The sequence below is a fragment of the Miscanthus floridulus genome, chromosome 10 (assembly GCF_019320115.1).
Source record: "Miscanthus floridulus cultivar M001 chromosome 10, ASM1932011v1, whole genome shotgun sequence".
In the NCBI taxonomy this organism is placed as follows: domain Eukaryota; kingdom Viridiplantae; phylum Streptophyta; class Magnoliopsida; order Poales; family Poaceae; genus Miscanthus; species Miscanthus floridulus.
In genome coordinates this window covers 116,859,262-116,878,305 of record NC_089589.1, presented here as the reverse complement: position 1 = coordinate 116,878,305, position 19,044 = coordinate 116,859,262, and the positions used below count along the sequence as shown (strand labels likewise).

The 19,044-nt window shown below is 44.8% G+C and overlaps 2 pseudogenes; both read right to left on the bottom strand.

The window, feature by feature from the left end:
• The window catches only part of LOC136487037 (disease resistance protein Pik-1-like), a 41,552-nt pseudogene that overhangs the window by 15,342 nt on the left and 7,166 nt on the right, over positions 1–19,044 (bottom strand).
• LOC136485448 (disease resistance protein Pik-2-like) lies at positions 9,251–12,777 on the bottom strand (annotated as a pseudogene).

Below are 19,044 nucleotides of genomic sequence, written 5' to 3'. Positions count from 1 at the left end.
CTGTGATGAATCAAGTTTCCATTAGAGAACTTCTGCACTTTAGCACCTTATGAGCTGGTACTTGGGAAATTTTGATCTGTTTGCTGCTTAACTAGGATGGCTTGTACCAGTACAAGCAACCAGTTCTGTGGTCAGTTCAATTTCTATTAGAGAGAGAGAATTAAATTAAGTTCTAGGTGAAATTAAGTTGCAGTTGTCATGCTGATAATGGGTAAATCTGAGCCATTTCTTAAGTTCTTTTGCTCTTGTTCTTTGCTCCAGGTGAAATATATGTAGTTCTTGTGCTTTTGACATACTGCTCTCTAATGGATCTAGAATGACCAATAGTTTCTTTTCTATTAGCTCAGTTACCAATACTAATTTTGTTTGCTTGACTGGACCGAGCTGGAACTTTTGTCTTCTTCCGTTTGTAAGTGCTTGGCTGCTTCTCCCATTGGCAGTTACCATCTGCCTTCTTTTTGCCCCTGGCATTTCCCCACGTGTCCTGATCTACATTCAAACTCTGTCCATTCCAGTTGCTGGGATGCTCCCAATTGCCTTCATGAGATGATTCAGCTTGGTATCTATTTTTCTCTTTATGGTGTCCATGTTATTGCATTTCTGCTTGATATGGAAAGTTACATGACAACCTTGCAACAGGAACTCTATGCATGTATTCAAGAGCAAACCTTGTAAATATATAGCGGGATGCAGTGCTCAGATCACTCTTGCAGTGAACTACTGTAACTCTCTTTTCATTTCTTGAGAATGAAATGTACATCCTATTTAATTAGATGTGTGTCTGGTAAGAAGAGTCCGTGTTTTCTGTGTAATATATATGCACTTGTTTATATACTTATGAGTTACTACACTGTGTCGCTTTCGAGTATAATCTTATAAGCTGGAAGTCGGGAAATATGTCAAAAAAAGTCTGCCATCTTGTAGATTACAGTGTTAAGGACAGCTGAACTTCCTAGCTTGATCTCCTAAACATATGAAGGTCCCCTTCCATAGAATTCACTGGGCAGCATGCATTGTTGAAAGGCCCTTATATGAGGATAGTTTTTTAAAATAGTTTAGTAATGATAAGTAATCGGATCCAAAAAATTCAGTTCTGGAAATATTTTCAGAGCAACATTATTATCGGATAAGAACCTTTCTGTGGCTTTTGTATTATTCTTATGTCATTCTATTGCTTTTGTACTTTTATCAATGGGATGTCTGTGATTGCTAAATTGGGCTGTTTTGTGCTTCCAGGGTTTGGAAAAGATTCTAGACCAACACATGGTCAAATTCTACAATGATCAGTACAGTTTGACTGACAAATATACTGATGGCCAGTCTTCAGGTATTCTCATTTGAACTAGTTTTTTTTATAATTATTTTTATTTATTCTTGATGTTGACAATAGGCATATTTCTTATTTCATCTCCAAAATGATGTGCCTCTGATTTTATAATTAGAGTTAGTGGACAAAAGTATTAGGTCTTTCAGTTTTGTTGATGAAACCAAATATTAGCTAGTATCATCTAAGCTATAAGATCTTACAACTGTGGACAATCTTCCAGAACTTAATATTACATAATAATATAGTATGAATATAGACCTCATCTGTTTTACAGTATGTGTCCAGCTTACTGGAGATTGTTGCTTCTAGGGAACCGAATAATTTATCCATTGTTTTTTTCCCCATTAGTCTGTACACATGAAGTACTTGGATTGTTATGGAGGGTTCATTGTGTTAGAGTTGAATTGATGCTTGACGACCAATCCAGCATATCTATTTCTTTATAATAGTGTAATCCTTGCATGCATGCTGTCTCGTTACCTTACTGAAATTTGTGGACTAGTGTCTAAACACTATCTTGAGTTATGGTTAATTCAGTTCAATGTCTATTAGAAATTACTTTTCTCTTTACCTCTGAATATTTTTTCCTATTCACAAGATTACTCTAATTAATGAAAAATGGTCTTTTGCAGGAGGCTTTGGGAATTTTTTAGTTTGAGAACAGATTGTAGATATGTTGATCAGTAGCCGTGCTTTGTTTATATGGTTTCAATAACATTGTGTTTTGTAACTGTATAATGACATTGAAACATTGAGTCCATTGTTATGAACAACAATGATATGTAACAACTTTCATGCTGATTATATGTATCGAGATTGCTGAATGTAACATGTTGATGCATGGCTAAATGATACTATTCATGTATGATGAAATATGATGATAGTCATTAGTTATGAGCCGTGCTTGTAGACTTCATTACTGTATGGACAATATATATTTTAATATGCTGTTGCTACTATTTTAAAATAATTTTTTTTGTGTGTTTAACTCTTTTTTCCTGTGAGGCTGGCTACACAGAAATATGATTTTTAATCTAGGCGAAATGATTTTTTTTGTGAGTTCACTAGACCGACAGACAAAAAACATGTGTTTTTCTGTGCGTTTATTTCTTTTTTCTATGTGGATTAACACATAGAAAAAATAGTTTTAATCTGGGCGAACACAATTTTTCTGCGCGTGTGAGACCCACAGAAAAATTGTTTCTGGCGGTGAACCCACAGAAAAGTCGATTTTTCTGTCATTCTATTTCTGTAGGTTATTTTCTGACGGTACACCGTCAGAAAAATATTTTTCTGACGGTATTCGAATTTTTCCGTGGGTTTTCGCACGCACAAAAAAAAGCGAGATTCCAGTAGTGTACGGTTTTATACTACTATCAAATACTATAGTTAAAACTGAAAAAGCCACCGCCGCAGCGGTTTAATGGTGACATCGCTTGCTAGAATTAGACCCAGCACACACAAAAATGTAAACAAGACATACTGTATTACCTAGACACTGGCGACCATAATATAGACATACTGTTTTCATTTTGTGTGCTACAAAAAACAGTATGTCTTGTTTATCTACTACAGAAAATCTTTTGTACAGCGTTTTCATTTGGGGGCTCCAAGGCAGTCGGCCAGGTTCCCCGCCTCGGTTATTCGAGGCAAGGCAACCAGGCCAGCAACCGCCTCGGTTAATCCTTAACCGAGGCGGGCACTGTAATATAACTGCCTCGGTTAATGCCTATTAATCGAGGCGGTCACATTATAAGGCCCGCCTCGGTTAAATAGTGGCCTAGACAACCCATCTAGGCCTGGTAAAGGGTATATACCGCGAGCAGCAAATCCTAACTTCCATCCCCACCTCTTACTCCCTCAGTCGCGCCGCACAGCGACGCCCCTCTCTCCAACTCCGCAGCGGCGCCCCTCCCTCCTCCAGCGGCGGCGCCCCTCTCCCCTCCCTCTCTCTCTCTTTATCTCAGGCCCCTCCCGGACCCCAGATCCGGCGGCGAGGGCAAGGAGGTGCCCAGATCCGACGACGGGGAGGCCAGATCCGGCAGCAGGAAGGCCGGATCCGGCGATCTACGGCGGCAGCAGCGGCAGTGCATGGATGGGCTCGGCGGGCCTGTCCATGGATTTTTTTTGTTTTTTAATTGATTAACCGAGGCGGGCATTTCAACTGCCTCGGGAAAGATCCATTTACCTTGACCTTTCCACCGAGACGGTTGCGATGCCCGCCTCAGTTAATCACTTTTGCCTGCCTCGATTAATTTTTTCTGTAGTAGAGATGCCGCACCCAAATTTTCCGGCGCAGGCATCGCAAGAACTAAAAACGCTCTCAGCCAAAAAGCAATAGGATAGATGAGTTTAGGATTGGAAAACCGGCTGGGCAAGGTTTGTTAATAGCTTGAGCTTTCTCATTTAGCTCACGAGCAATTGTAATGACCAAACAATTGATGCAATTATGCAATTTGGTTTTGCAGTAACAGATTCAAAATGGAAAAAATAAAATACCCCCTCCGTCCTAAAATATAAGGAAACAAAGTAATTTTAAGACAAGTGACGTATATAACCCTCTCTGATTACTATATTTGGGTTGATGATAGACATTAATAGTAGGTATGCATGTGAATATTATCTTTTAGTGTTTGTTCACCTAGAATACCATACATTTTGGTACAAATTTTGAACTCTCAGGAACTACTTTAGAACATAAATTTTCAAACAACATAAAGATTCAAGACCCTCCAACTTTTTGTTCCAAATAGCAAGAGGCTCGGGGGCTACACTCAGTGAGTGCACTTTTTCTTCGAAAAAGCGCACGTCACCAAAAGACTTCTTCAACGCGGACCACTTCAAGACATTACGACAAAAAGAACCCGGAACGAGCCATATTTGAGTTCTTTTTGATAAAACTTCAATGAACAAACAGAGCAACTTCAAGACAAGATCCTCCAGCTACTTGTTCCAAATAGCAAGAGGCTTGGGGGCTACAACCAGATGGACATACTTTTTCTTCAAAAAAGCACTCACCACTCAAAGGTCCCAAGAAGCGCTACAAGGTTTCACTCCAGAAAGCACTCGGATGACGTTTTGTTACTACTCATCAAGACCTGAAAAAGCAAAACGAGACTTTCAGAGCTCAACCATGAAGTGCTCGGGGGCTTGTCGATACGGGACCCACAGGATACCCCACAAAGGAAAGAGAAGATCTAGTCTAACTAGGATTCTTCCCTTGTAATCCTAGTAGTAGTACTATTCAATAATCCTACTAGTAACTCTCATTATAAACCGACTAAGACTCTGACCTCCTGACTATATAAAGGAGGGCAGGGCTCCTGGACGAGAGGACGACAATTGTACAACACAACATATCACATTCAATCCAACGCAAAGGCTAACGCCGACTGGACGTAAGGTTATTACTCGATCTACGATCGAGGGCCTGAACCAGGATAAATCGACTGTCTCTTGCGTTAACCATCGAGTTCAGCATACGCCGAAGCCCGAACATACTGCCCCGGGTACCCCCGTGGCAGGCTATCGGTGGTAAAACATCGACAGTCATCCACAAGCTCCGCCGGATGATCATCAAACTCCCAATCACCACCAAGCCATCTAGGTGATGGCGATCACCAAGAGTAACAAGCACAAACTATCACTTGACCACGACAAGCCTAATGAGAAGGATGGATGCACACTTTGCTACTCTTGCTTTCACTAATGAGGCCTTAATCTTGGATTCTCAAATCTCAATCACCTCACTAAGACCTTGCTCTCTTTGGCACTCTTAAGGGTGTTTCTCAGCTGTTGAAATGAGCAAAAGTGATCCCTTGAGTGAATAGAGGAAGTATTTATACACCCTCATTCAAAACGAACCGTTATGTGCCACTGCGGCGTGACCGGACGCTCCGGTCAGTTCACCCGCCACTGAGCCGTTTAAGTTGTGACCGGACTCTGACCAGCGTCCGGTCAGCACTGACCGGACGTGTCCGGTCACGAAAACCTCTCTGGAACCTTACTGGAGTCGACCGAACGCTGGCACCCAACGTCAGGTCACTTTTCACTCAGCGTCCGGTCGCTTTTCACTCAACGTCCGGTCCCACCAGACAACATCTGCTTGATCAAATGAACTGACCAGACTCTACTGCCAGCGTTCGGTCACACCAGAACCAGCGTCCGATCAACATTTGACCCTCCATTCACTTCCAACTCGCAATCATATTTGAATAAAGTTTTCTCCAATTGATTTTAGGGCTACTTAGGAGCTATCTAGTGCTAGATTTGACAAGTGTAAACCACACCTAACCCACTAGACTCACCTAGGTCAAGCTACTAGTCCATACCCCCCTTAATAGTACGGCCAAAGGAAAAACAAAGTCCTAAACTACTCTAAGTGTCTCTTCAACACCAAACGACACTTAGAACTAGTCCATCCTTAACCTTGTCGTCCGTCCTTTGAAAACTGAAACGATTTCCATCGTAGGGGCAAGATAACCATGATTGCCCAATTAATTTGCCATTACCATAACCTAACTTAATTGCCTCTGCAAAACACACGTTAGTCACAGTAATCTCGTATTGTCATTAATCACTGAAACCCAACTAGGAGCCTAGATGCTTTTAGAGATCTTAGATGGGAGTAGCAGTGCTAACCTCAAGAGAATTTTAATGCTTAAGCCATATAATGATCGACTTTTTACTCAAACTAACCTTAAAGGGCCAGGAAAATATAGCACCACCAGTGGTCTCCCGTACTTCCCAAGACGAATGAATTTTCCTATCAGGGAATTATACATGCTGTTATGGTCAAAAGGCTGATAAATACACTTGGGATTTGGTTAAATTGGTTGGTTCTGCCACACGGGCTATGTCCTAAATGACAGTGACAATCACCATATCACTGTCGGTTCAAGCGATAACTTGGATAGCCATAAATACCACGGCCGGCCGAAACTTTGACCCGACAATGTTGTACCTATTATCACTGTTGGGCTGATAGGCTGCCCCATCACTACAGATTAACCTATGCCGACTGAATTCCAACAATGAGGGGGGGGGGGGGGGTTGTGACCCGGTAGTGATTATTAGTTGTGGCGTAGTGATAGCTTATGTTGGTATTAGGAATAGATATGAGGGAGATTTTAGTTCATTTTCATAATGCTAGGAATGGATAATTTAGATACAAATTAAATGGCCTACTTTATATTACCTTTCATGATGGAAAATATGAGTAATTTAAAAAGAAATATAGAGGTATTTTACATTATGTTTCGTAATGCTAAGTTGGGAAATCTACATATATATTTAGGGGTTATTTTAAATTATATTTCATAATGGTAAAAATGGGTAAACTCGACCTAAATTTATGTGGTTACTTTATTTATGTTTTATAATCATAGACGTGAGTAGTGTGTTGACTTCGCTGGAGATGTTGATGCTAGGAAAAGCACAACTGGAGTGATCTTTTTTTTGGCCAACAGTCCAATGACCTGGCAGTCCATGAAGCAAAAGGTGGTAGCTTAGTCCACCTGCGAGGCAGAATACATAGTTGCTGCAAACGCTGCATCTCAAGCAGTTTGGCTAGCTCGGGTGTTATGAAGTGCAGGGAGGGACACCAAGAGTACCAATGCTGAAGGTGGACAAGTCGGCTATTGCTCTGAACTAGAATCCGGTTCTTTATGGACAGAGGAAGCACATCGAAGTGAAGTATCACTTTGTCCGGGAGTATGCAGACATTGGTTTGATCAATGTAGATTTCGTCAGAAGTGAAGAGCAGCCGGGTGACATTCTGACGAAGGCTCTTGGCAGAGTCAAATTTCATGAGATGCATGCCAAGATCGGCATGCTTGATGTAAATATTCTGTACAGCAAGGCTTAGGAGGAGATTGTTGATTGTATTCCTTGTGTGCTGATTAGACTTAGCATATTTGCATGCACTTAGCATTTCTGGATAATAGCTAATTAGGCAGTAGCTAATTAGTAGCATGATCAGTGCATGATTGTGCATGTATCAGCATGATTGAAAGGCGGATTTAGTTTCCTTGTAATATCTTATTTAAGCATAGCAATACAACCAGAAAACGCTGCCAAGTTTCACAGCACTAAACGAGATTGTATCCTGTGTTCGCGTGAGTTGTGTGCGTTCTTCCTGGTCGTGATCTTGCCGGCAACAACGTCTGCGTTCTCTCTGGCGAGTTCCAACATAATTTAGATACAAATTAAATGGGCTACTTTATATTACCGTTCATGATGGAAAATATGAGTAATTTAAAAAGAAATATAGAGGTATTTCACATTATGTTTCATAATGCTAAGGTAGGAAATCTATATATATTTAGAGGTTATTTTAAATTATATTTCATAATGGCAAAAAATGGGTAAGCTCGACCTAAATTTATGGGGTTACTTTATTTATTTTTTATAATCATAGATGTGAGTAGTTTTTTTAGAAAATAGATTGAATTCAATGGCAGTTATGGGTGATGATGAATAGAATCAGAACTTGTTTCATCATAATGAACACAAAGTATCTGTGGGAGACCTTCAATTAGTAATAACTAGATGACACCCACACGTTGGTGCATGTGGAAATTGTGTTGCGTTGTATATTCTATTGGGCTAGGCATCGAGATATCCAGTAAAATATTTTATGAGAATCACATTATTAGCATGTGTTTGGTTTTGGGATGACATGGGTTGGGTTGGACCTGCCCCTGTTTTCTAGGTTGGGTTGGACCCATTTCAGTGTTTGGTTGATAAGGTTGGGTCGGCTCCAATTCTTTGTTTGGTTTCAATAATCTACAGTACTGGGTCGGGAGACTGGGCCCTGTCTGGTTGCCTAATGTCCTCTTCTTCTTCCTTCCACTTGCCAAGCCCCTTCCCGCTGTACCTCACGAACCGCGACCCAACCCCGCCCCGCGCCGTCGCCCTCCTGCTCAGCCCGGCCGCCCCCGCCGCAGCTCCACGGCTCGCTCCGCCCCCGCTGCTCCTCTGCTCCTGCATGCATGCGTGTCCTCCTCCGCGCAAGCACGGCCGCCGGTGCTCCTCCTGTGCGCACGCGCGGTCGTCGGCGCTTCGCGACGCGATGCGTGCTGCTCCTTCCTCCATCTCGCCGCTCGCATGTGCTCGCGCGCCCTACTCTTTCCTCCCCACGCACCCGCTCATCTGGGTCAGACCCCGTCCGCTCAATTCCTAGGAATCGGCTCGACCTGCATCCAAGGGGTGTATTCCCTCTCAGGTTCGTGATGATTTGTAGGGGCAGCTAGTGATGGTTTGTAGGGGTGGCTTGGCCAGCCGCTTCTACGAAACCGTTGCTATAAATCATAGATTTGTAGGGCCGGGTCCAAACCGCCCCTACAAATCTAATTTATAGATGGGCCTGGTCCTGTTGGTCCGTAGCACGCCTACTGTATGAGCGGCTGGTGATTGAGTCGTCCCTAAAAAAAACATGACATTGCTACAAATCCTTTGTGTAGTAGTGGCTACTCATGCACCTCCCTGGAATGTTCCTCTTTCTCTAGCGAAGCTTCTTTGATCCAGAGCCGAAGAATACCCCGCGACAGAGAGGAGGAGGAGGAGGCAGTCGTAGTCACGCGCTTGTTGGGTTCCATAGAGCCAGGAAGGATTAGGGCTAATCTAGGTATGGATTTTTCATTTTATAGAGGGAAGACTGGGTTGCCTCTATCAAAACCGAACATGTAGGTGAAGCGGTGAATGGAGTGCTTTGAGGCAGTGGCGCAGCCGCGCAGGAGGTGAAGTGCAACAGACACATAATGGCCCCTAGCTGTAAGTTTCCACGCCCATAGGGATGCTTCCGTCTTGAGTTTCAGTTGCACTTTAATACTAGATGGGAAGGAGATTGCTGACGTTGCTTCACGAAATTGCAAGAAAATTTGCTAGTGGGGCTCTCCTATTCAGGTATAGTAGATATTAAAATTGTGATTGTATTACTCCAGGAGAAGTAACGTTGATAATAATTGGTAATAGTTCCACAAATTATACAAGAAATGATAATGCACGATCATGGAGTAATGTAATATAAGTTTACAACGTAAGAAAGCGATGACAGACTCGTTGTGACTATGCCAATAATGACCAGATAATCTACTTCTGTTCTGTTGATTCATTGTACTCATCGAGAACCACGCTGAGAGCATTACCCTTCCCATGAATAATAATGCATGCTAATTCCTTGACTTGGTGTGCCTTTTCCTTGGCATCTTTAGGCGCCTGACTGCTGACAGTAAGCACTACCTGTTGGATACTTGAAAGACTAATTTTCCAGGCCATAGACACCCTCCACCATTCTGAACCTTAGCTCAATCCTCTGAAGCACCGGCATTGCCCCTTCCAGGAAGCTCAGAGGTGGCAGCACAGGTGCTGCAAAGCGTAGCAGTTTAAGCTTTTGGAATCCCTCAGGTGGCACAAAGATGTTGCCACCTGACTTGAGTGTGTTATCATGAAGGGTCTTGAGAACACTTGCATTGTTCCTGGTTGAGTCGAGTGAGAAAATGAGAGAGAACAGCTCGGGCAGCTTGGCAAGAACCACCAGAGCATCCGTCGTGAGTGAAGTTAACGACAAGGTTAGCTTCTCAAGATTGTGCAGACTGACAATCCACTCGGGCACTTGAGACAACTTGCCAGAGAGCCCAAGGGTGTGCAGGTGCTCTGGTGGGGCTTGTGAAGCATTCAGTGAGGTGTCAAGGAATCCAGTGAAATCATCATCAATTGCAAGATACTTGAGGGAGCAACTGCTCAGATGCTCAATGACAGACAGCAATAACTCAAAATTGCTCGAGGTACAACTAACCTTATAAATGGTGAATTTCCTCAGGTTGGTAAGTTTCTGCAAGTCTCTAAGCACTTCAGTTGCTAAATCAGTACAGATCTCAACCCCAGATAGTGTCTGTAAAGCCGTCATCTTTGTGATTGCTTCAGTTAATTTCAATGCATGCCGCTTGTTCTTATTGCCAGCAAGTAGGTGCTCCATTCTCTGAAGCTTATCAACTGACTCAGGCAATTTTGTGATGCTCGTCTCCCTTATGTCAAGTACTTCCAGAGATTCCAGCCGGCCAATTTTGGTCGGGACCTCCTTTACGTCCGTCTGGCGTAAGCTCAGGTACTTCAGCTGGTGCATTTTACATATTTTCTTGAGTTGCTTGTAGGACAAATCCTTGCAGCCTTCAAGATCTAGCACCTGCAGTATCTGAAACTTGTGCAAAGTAGAATGAAGCGCTCTCAAACTCCCTAGTGCCGTTAAGGATCTGACGTGGGACAGTCTCATCCTCCCTACCTTTTCACTCTCTTTCCCATCACTCCTCTGAACGGACAGACGACGCACCTTGTAGCTCGGAAATGGCGTTTGCCAGTGACCACCAAACACAGTGATGAAATTCTCGTCGCTTGACTTGGCAACAATGTACTCCAGAACCATGTCATGAATCTGACAGCTCTTCACCTTGCCGTTGCTGCTGTTGTTGACCGGACGGACCAAGTTCCTGTCAATGAGTTCACTGAAACAGTGCTCAGCAACTTCCTCGACGGTCTTCCCGTCCTTCTCGACAACGAACCCTTCGGCTATCCATCTTCTGAGGAGGCACTTTCTACTGATCAAGCAACCCTTGGGAAACATGCTCAAGTACAGCAAGCACGTTTTCAGATCAGCTGGCAAATCTTTGTAGCATTGGTCAAGTATCCGTGTCACTCCTTCCGTAGTGAGATTGTTCCCCAGAACTGCTTGAACTGCACTTAGTTCTTTGTCAACCTTTTCCAACAGGCTGTACAGGTTTGACTCTTGGTTTGCCTTCAGTTTACTAGCCATAAGACCTGCTACTACGATGATGGCTAATGGCAGACCTCTGCACGCTTTCATGATCATCGGACTATTAATGGGTCTTGTAATACAAAGATCATCAATAACAGCACCAGAGATTGTTTCAAGAAACAGGTTGTAGGAACTTTCTTCAAGGAGTGGCTTGTGCTCGTAGGAACGGCCATTTCTTCGGCGACAGGCTTCGGACACAGATTTGAACCTTGTTGTCACCACTATGGTACTGCCTTTCTCATTTTTGGGCAAAGAATCCCTAAACTTTTCCCATGCTGATACAGACCAAACGTCATCTATCAAGATGAGATACCTATTTCAAGCATTATACAAAATAAGCATTGATCCTACAAAGTAATTATTCTCAAAAGCACACTACAACAGTAACATCAAAGAACGATTATAATAGAAAAATTATATATATAATATAAATAGGATTACAATATCGTGCTTATATTATATATATATGTGAAGAAAGGTGAAACATGAATGAGGAGCATTAAAATGGTACAGTACCTCTTCTTCTTTAGTAGATTGTCCAGTTTACTTTTAAGATCCTCTTCTCCCAATTTGTCAGTTTCCTCGATCTCTTCCATTGATGCACCGGACTGCTGCTCTTGGAATGCCTTTATAAGCCTTCCCAAAACTGTTCGGAGATTGAACTTCTGGGAGGCAAGCACGGATGCTCTGCAACCGAAATCGTCTCCGAACTTGCGGTAAAGCGCCATGGCAAGAGTTGTCTTGCCTAGGCCACCAGACCCAAAAATGGCAAGGAATCTGAGCTGATTACCGGTGCTTTGCTGGCTCCCATTGGAGAACCATGGCTCTAGCTCCTTCATGGCATCCTCGAAGCCCACCGGCTCCTTGGTGCCGAAGAGCTGGGGAGGAGGCACTAGACGGTCTTGGGGATCATTGGCTCCCGTGTTTTCGACGTTTCCCGTGTTCTCCACGCCGTACCTGGTGCGCCGCTCGCTGACGTGCTGCGCCCGGGCCTTGAGGTTGCCGATCTCCGTGGCGATGCAGTGGCGCGCGTACAGCGTGGTGAGCAGATACCACTTCTTCCGGAGATACACCAGCGCTCCGCTCCCACGGGGCTCGCTGCTGAGGCGGTGGTCGACGTCGTCCACACAGTCCTCGATGTCGTAGGACACCTCCCGGACCTGCTTCATCCAGTCCAGGCGCTGCTCGTCATGGTCGCCCACCCGCTTAATCTTGTTGAGGAAGGCCTGCATGCTGGCCAGCTCGTCGGTGATGTACTGGATGTCGTCACGGACGCCACGGATCAGGGTGTACTCCTGCGCGAGGAGGCTCCCGAGCTTGTTCACCAGCGATTTCACGGCGTTGTTTGAGGCGCCGACGACGAGATCCATCGTCGCGCTACTCTAGCGCTGCCTCCTTACCAGTGGAGACAAGATGCTTTTGATGTAGTTCTGTGGTTGTACTAAGCTTTTTGCTCACTAGAATGGTAATGGCGAGTATCGGACAAAAGGACACCCTCACCTTGATTAAGCAGAAAACTGATTAAGGACCTCCACAGTGTGGAAATCATAATGGTGGGCATCGCTTGTTAGATCCAGCATAAAAAAAAATGAAAACAAGACATACAATTGTTGGTGCTGCTGAGGTGAGCCCTATGAAACAAGCAGGTTGCAGCAAACAAAATACTTTTTTTGACTTGTTCGCTTCAACTTAAATAGACAGATGGCTAGTGGCTTTACCGTGACGAAATAGATTCCGTTCCGATCAATTCTGGCCCTCTTGAGAAGACTTCGTCTTGGGGCCTGTCATAATCACGCAGACACACACACACACACAGTTCATAATCCACACTGCTGAACGTGCCAACAAAGCAGTAGACGTGTTCGCACGAACTTATCAGCTAGAATATTTCCGTGTTGCAGCAGCGCAAGCCACCAGCAGGCATGCCTACCATCGAACCCGCGTGAAACCTTGCCGCGTGGTGCACGAGTACAAAGCTGGCAAGGGCGAACGATGGTGACCACTTGCTGGTAAGGTTTCTTAGGGACCATGATGACGAACAATAACGAAACGTTGAGAACAACGGATTAATACCAACGTAGGAGTATTAGACCAATGAGTCAACAATGTCTAAATCAGCGCTTGTGTGGTCCTCAAATCTAGACTTGCAGTCGTGGTTTTCGCATGAGGTTGTTGCGCCCTCCACTCTCTCCCTCTCTCCACTCTCTCTCCCTCCCTCCCTCCAACTCTCCATTCCGAGCCCCTCTCCCTCCCGAGCACGGCGGTGGTCCTCCCTTCCCATGGCGCGGCGGCGCTCCTCCCTTCCCTAGGCGCGGCGGCGCCCCTCCCTTCCCTAGGCGCGGTGGCGCCCGTCCCTTCTGCGCTCCTCCCTCTCCTCGATGGCGACCGGCGGTAGACTGAAGCGGCGACGACGGTGGCGTGGTCGAGCAGGCGGCCGCGACGACGGCGGTGGAGTCCGGCGAGATCCAGCCTCGGGGCGCGCGGATCCGGCCTCGGGGCGCGCGGATCCGGCCTCGGGCGACCGGCGGTGGACTAGAAGCGGCGACGACGGTGGCGCGGTGGAGCAGGCGGCCGCGACGACGACGGTGGAGTCCGGCGAGATCTGGCCTCGGGGCTCGTGGATCTGACCTCGGGGCGCGCGGATCTGGCCTCGGGGCGCGTGAATCCACCCACGGATCTGGCGAGCTCGCCGGCGGCAAATCGAGGGCGGGCACGGGCGCGGCAGCGGCTGGATCTGTTGGTGGGGAAGCCGGATTCGGCTCGACGGTGGAGGATGCACCCCGGCGGCGGATCCAGCGAGCGTCGACGGCTGCCCGTGGATGGGTTCGGTGGGCCCATGGGTGGCGGGGACGGCCGGCGGCCTTCTCAGGTGGCGCGGCCGCGGACTGGGGGAGGACACGGCGGCCTGGAGGAGAGGAGGGAGAAGGGTGGTGGGGCCCATAGGGGCAAAATCGTCTTTTCACGGCGCAGTTAACGGTGGCCGGATGGAAAACGCGACGGAGTGTCATGGAAGGAACGAAAGTTGAACTCAGTGTCAAATAGGGAACGAAAATTTTTCGAGGGCCAAGAAAGGAACGGGTCATTTCTTCAGTGTCAAATAAGGAATGCTCTCCAAATCTTTTGCACAGCGTTTTCATTTGGGGGCTCTGAGGCGGTCGGCCTGGTTGCCCGCCTCGGTTATTCGAGGCAGGGCAGCCCGGCCAGCAACCGCCTCGGTTAAGGCGGGCACTGTAATATAACCGTCTCGGTTAATGCCTATTAACCGAGGCGAGCATTATAACACAACCGCCTCGGTTAATACATTAACCGAGGCGGTCACATTGTAAGGCCTGCCTTGGTTAAATAGTGGCCCAGACAACCCATCTAGGCATGGTAAAGGGTATATACCGCGAGCAGCAAATCCTAACTTCCATCCCCACCTCTCACTCCCTCAGTCGCGCCGCACAGCGGCACCCCTCCCTCCTCCACTCTCTCTCTCTCTCTCTCTCTCTCTCTCTCTCTCTCTCTCTCTCTCTCTCTCTCTCTTCCTCCACTCTCTCTCCGTCGCGAACGGCACGGCGATGCAAGCTGGGTGCGGTGGAGCAGGCGCGGCCTCTCCATCTCCCAGCAACGCCCGCCCCCTCCCCTCCTCTCCCAGTGGCGGCGCGGGCGAGTTGAGGCGGGCCGCGCATGGGAGGCACGGGCGAGGCAGCCCTTCTCTTCCTCTGGCGTGGGGCACGCGGCTGCCTCCTCGTGGCACGTGCGGCCACTGTAATATAACCGCCTCGGTTAATGCCTATTAACCGAGGCGGGCATTATAACACAACCACCTCGGTTAATACATTAACCGAGGCGGTCACATTATAAGGCCCGTCTCGGTTAAATAGTGGCCTAGACAACCCATCTAGGCCAGGTAAAGGGTATATACCGCGAGCAACAAACCCTAACTTCCATCCCCACCTCTCACTCCCTCAGTCGCGCCGCACAACGGCGCCCCTCCCTCTGACTCCGCGCGCCTCCGACTCCGCAGCGGCACCCCTCCCTCCTCCACTCTCTCACTCTCTCTCTCTTCCTCCACTCTCTCTCCGTCGCGAGCGGCGCGGCGATGCAAGCTAGGTGCGGTGGAGCAGGCGCGGCCTCTCCGTCTCCCAGCAACGCGCGCCCCCTCCCCTCCTCTCCCAGTGGCAGTGCGGGCGAGTTGAGGCGCGCCACGCACGGGAGGCGCGGGCGAGGCAGCCCTTCTCTTCCCCTGGCATGGGGCGCGCGGCTGCCTCCTCGGGGCACGTGAGGCCACCTCTTCCTCCTCCAACGTGGCCGCATGGCCCCCTCCTCCAACGGCGGCGCCCCTCTCCCCTCCCTCTCTCTCTCTCAGGCCCCTCCCGGACCCCAGATCCGGCGGCGAGGGCGAGGAGGAGCCCGGATCTGGCGGCGCGGAGGCCAGATCCGGCAGCAGGAAGGCCGAATCCGGCAAGCTACGGCGGCAGTGCATGGATGGGCTCGGCGGGCCAGTCCATGGATTTTTCTTTTTTTTTCTTTTTTTAATTGATTAACCGAGGCGGACATTTCAACCACGTCAGGAAAGATCCATTTACCGTGACGTTTCCACCGAGGCGGTTGCGATGCCCGCCTCTGTTAATCACTTTTGCCCGCCTCGATTGATTTTTTCTGTAGTAGAGATGCCGCACCCAAATTTTCCAGCGCAGGGATCGCAAGAACTAAAAACGCTCCCTCCTCTTGGAAGCCAGAAAGCAATAAGATAGATGAGTTTAGGATTGGAAAACCGGCTTGGCAAGGTTTGTTAATAGCTTGAGCTTTCTCATTTAGCTCACAAGCAATTGTAATGACCAAGCAATTGATGCAATAATGCAATTTGGTTTTGCAGTAACAGATTCAAAATGGAAAAAATAAAATATCCCCTCCGTCCTAAAATATAAGGAATCGAAGTAATTTTAAGACAAGTGACGTATATAACCCTCTCTGATTACTATATTTGGGTTGATGATAGACATTAATAGTAGGTATGCATGTGAATATTATCTTTTAGTGTTTGTTCACCTAGAATACCATACATTTTGGTACAAATTTTGAACTCTCAATTCTTTATATTTCAGGACCTAGGCAGTATATGCACTCAACAAGTATAATAGTACTCGTGACATTTTATAAATATATATAAGTAACATACCAAATGAGTAATATAATGACAGACAACAAATATGTAAGTAAATACATATAAGCAAAATTACATAACGTAGAGGCACCAATTGTCATCACACTAGTGTATATGTAAGTGAAATATTATCCAATATATGAGATTTCATGCTTGTCAAGCTAGCTCAAACTAGCTCACCAAATGTATTCTTAAAACTTTGGTTTAGTTCACACTACTATAGAAACTTATCTAAAGGCACTTCCAACCAAGAAACTAGATGATTTCTATCTTCATCATTAATTAGGGTGCATTAGGGTGCCAACTAAGCAAAAAGATGACATGGCACTGCAATTAAAGAAGAGAGATAAGGAAATAGTTTCTTAAAGAGGAAACTATGTCTATGTGAGAACCAAGACATGAAGAGATGTGATTGGTAGATCATGAAGAGAGAATACATGTGATTGGATAAAAAATTATTGTGTAGAAACTATCCATTGGGAACCTAGTTTCTACATGTAGTGTCTACATAAGTTAATTAACATATAAACTACCTGTGGTTTCTAGCATTAGGACTGTCCTAATGAGGCATTGTATTTTATTTTCAGAGACAGAAATCCTGATCTACCATATATAGAAATCATCTAGAGGCCCAATGGCCATGCCCCGCCTCTATAAATCAATTTTCAAAGACTTATGGAACTGTCTCTAGAATTGGGGCTATTTCAAGAGGCTCCCCTCTTGAGGTAAGACCTCTAGAGATCGATTATTAGATCGAGGCAGGCCTCTTAAAGGTTCACCTCTATAAATACTTGTCACACAAAAATTCATAACTTTTTTCATATAAAGAGAAACTTTTATATCAAAATTATAGAGATCAACATGATCTACAACTTTGTAGTTGATAACTTTTTGTTTAGATTAAAGGCCCAAATATACATTTTGACTTTTTAGATTTTGAATACAAAATTTTGAATTTTCAAACAACCTCAGGTGTTGATATGGTGTATTCTAAGCTGTAGTTCTACACAATCTCGAACTTCTTGTTGACAACCTTTTTCTTGCTATTGCTTAGGATCCAAAATATTGGTTACAAACTCTCACATCTATTTCAAAAATATTTTTCCTTTTTTTTTACTAGAGGCAGGCCCTTAAAAAATTGCCACGAAAGACAACAACAACCAACATATGGGAGAGATAACTTGCAATAACCATCCTGTGAGTCCAACGTCATGACTAAAAAAATCAGCAGGGGAAAAAGGGTCTTTTTACATGGGATTTAACACCGTTATACTAGCTAACTGACGGAAATGTCATATAGGAAAGAAAAATTGACAGAGTGGACAAATAAGAAAGATTTCAAGTTTGGATATCAAATAGAAGAGCACAACTTTTTCTAGTGTCAAATAGGAAATTTTCTCTTTAGTTTAGGGTGTGTTTTAGTTTAATCCCAAATTTGTCAATTCATATCCTTTGTGAGATTTTTCACAAAGCCGTCAAGTTCTTTAACAAAAAGACTGTGACTTCATGGAAACTGATGAACACCGCCTTCTTCAACAGTGGGAAATGCTGCCTCTTCATTATTGTTACTGTAATTTCAGTTTAAAGAATGTAAAGTGTGATCAATACTTATTAGTCATGTCATCAATTGTTTATGACAGATCAAATATAATGATGATTGCAAGCGATCGATGATTTATATATTAAATAATGCCATTGAGTTATTATATTGTATATCTCTCAGATGTTAAATTTTGTGGAAAATGAATATTTATAAATTGGTGAGAAAAATAAAATTTGAAAATGGCAAGAAACTTTCAAAATTTTAAAATATTTCAGGGCATTCTTATGAAATAAAAGCGGCTCTAAAACTTAATTTTCAAGGTTAGTTGGATTAAAAAACCTGGTCCTGTAAATCATTTTTAGGGGTAGCTGGCTTGTTCAACCATTTTCAAAGCCAATGCCTACAACCTACTTGACACTAAAAATTACTGATCCAGCTTTGTAAAAGGTGTGACTGTGTGAGGCATTATATTATTAGCTGGCGCTGTTTAATTTTATGGGAGCAGTAGTGTAACCATAAAATAATCGTGCCAGCTGAAATAAAATATGGACATCCATTTATTAATTGGTGTTTATTAGAATGTTGTCAGCGAGATGCCCGATCAGACTTGGTCATAGCAAAAGTTAAGGGTCATCACGGGTTCGATGAGAGAAAAGTCGTTATTATTATTATTTTTCCTACAAGACTTGAAGGACCGGTGTGGTCAGCTTGTACTCTCTTCTTTCCAAATTTTAAGTCATTTCAACTTTCTTGAAGAGTCAAAGCATCTTAAATTTGACCAAAATTCTATGAGGAAGATGGGCAGGCCCATCAACGGGGCAATCTTTTGCTATTCCAACTATATAATGTCACACTTATAACTTATTGAATAATTGTTACATTGGATATTTTTGCTATTATGGATATGGTACAGAATTAAAGGAGGGGAAAGCAATGCAATATTTAGTGATACAGCTTGGACTCGTCATCCAAAACTAGGAAAGCTCACTCATATATTTTGTTCCACTACCAGAAATGTAAACACAAACCAATTAGCTGTTCTACTTCTAAGCGACCTAGGAGATAATATGACGCAACATACTTCAGAGACTGTTGGAGCGTTTCGACCTGCTCCTTTATTGAATGATATTGTAATGACACCGTATTATTGAATATAACATCTTAATACACTGCACTGAGAATATTCTTAAGTACATCCTGAAGGCATTATTAAG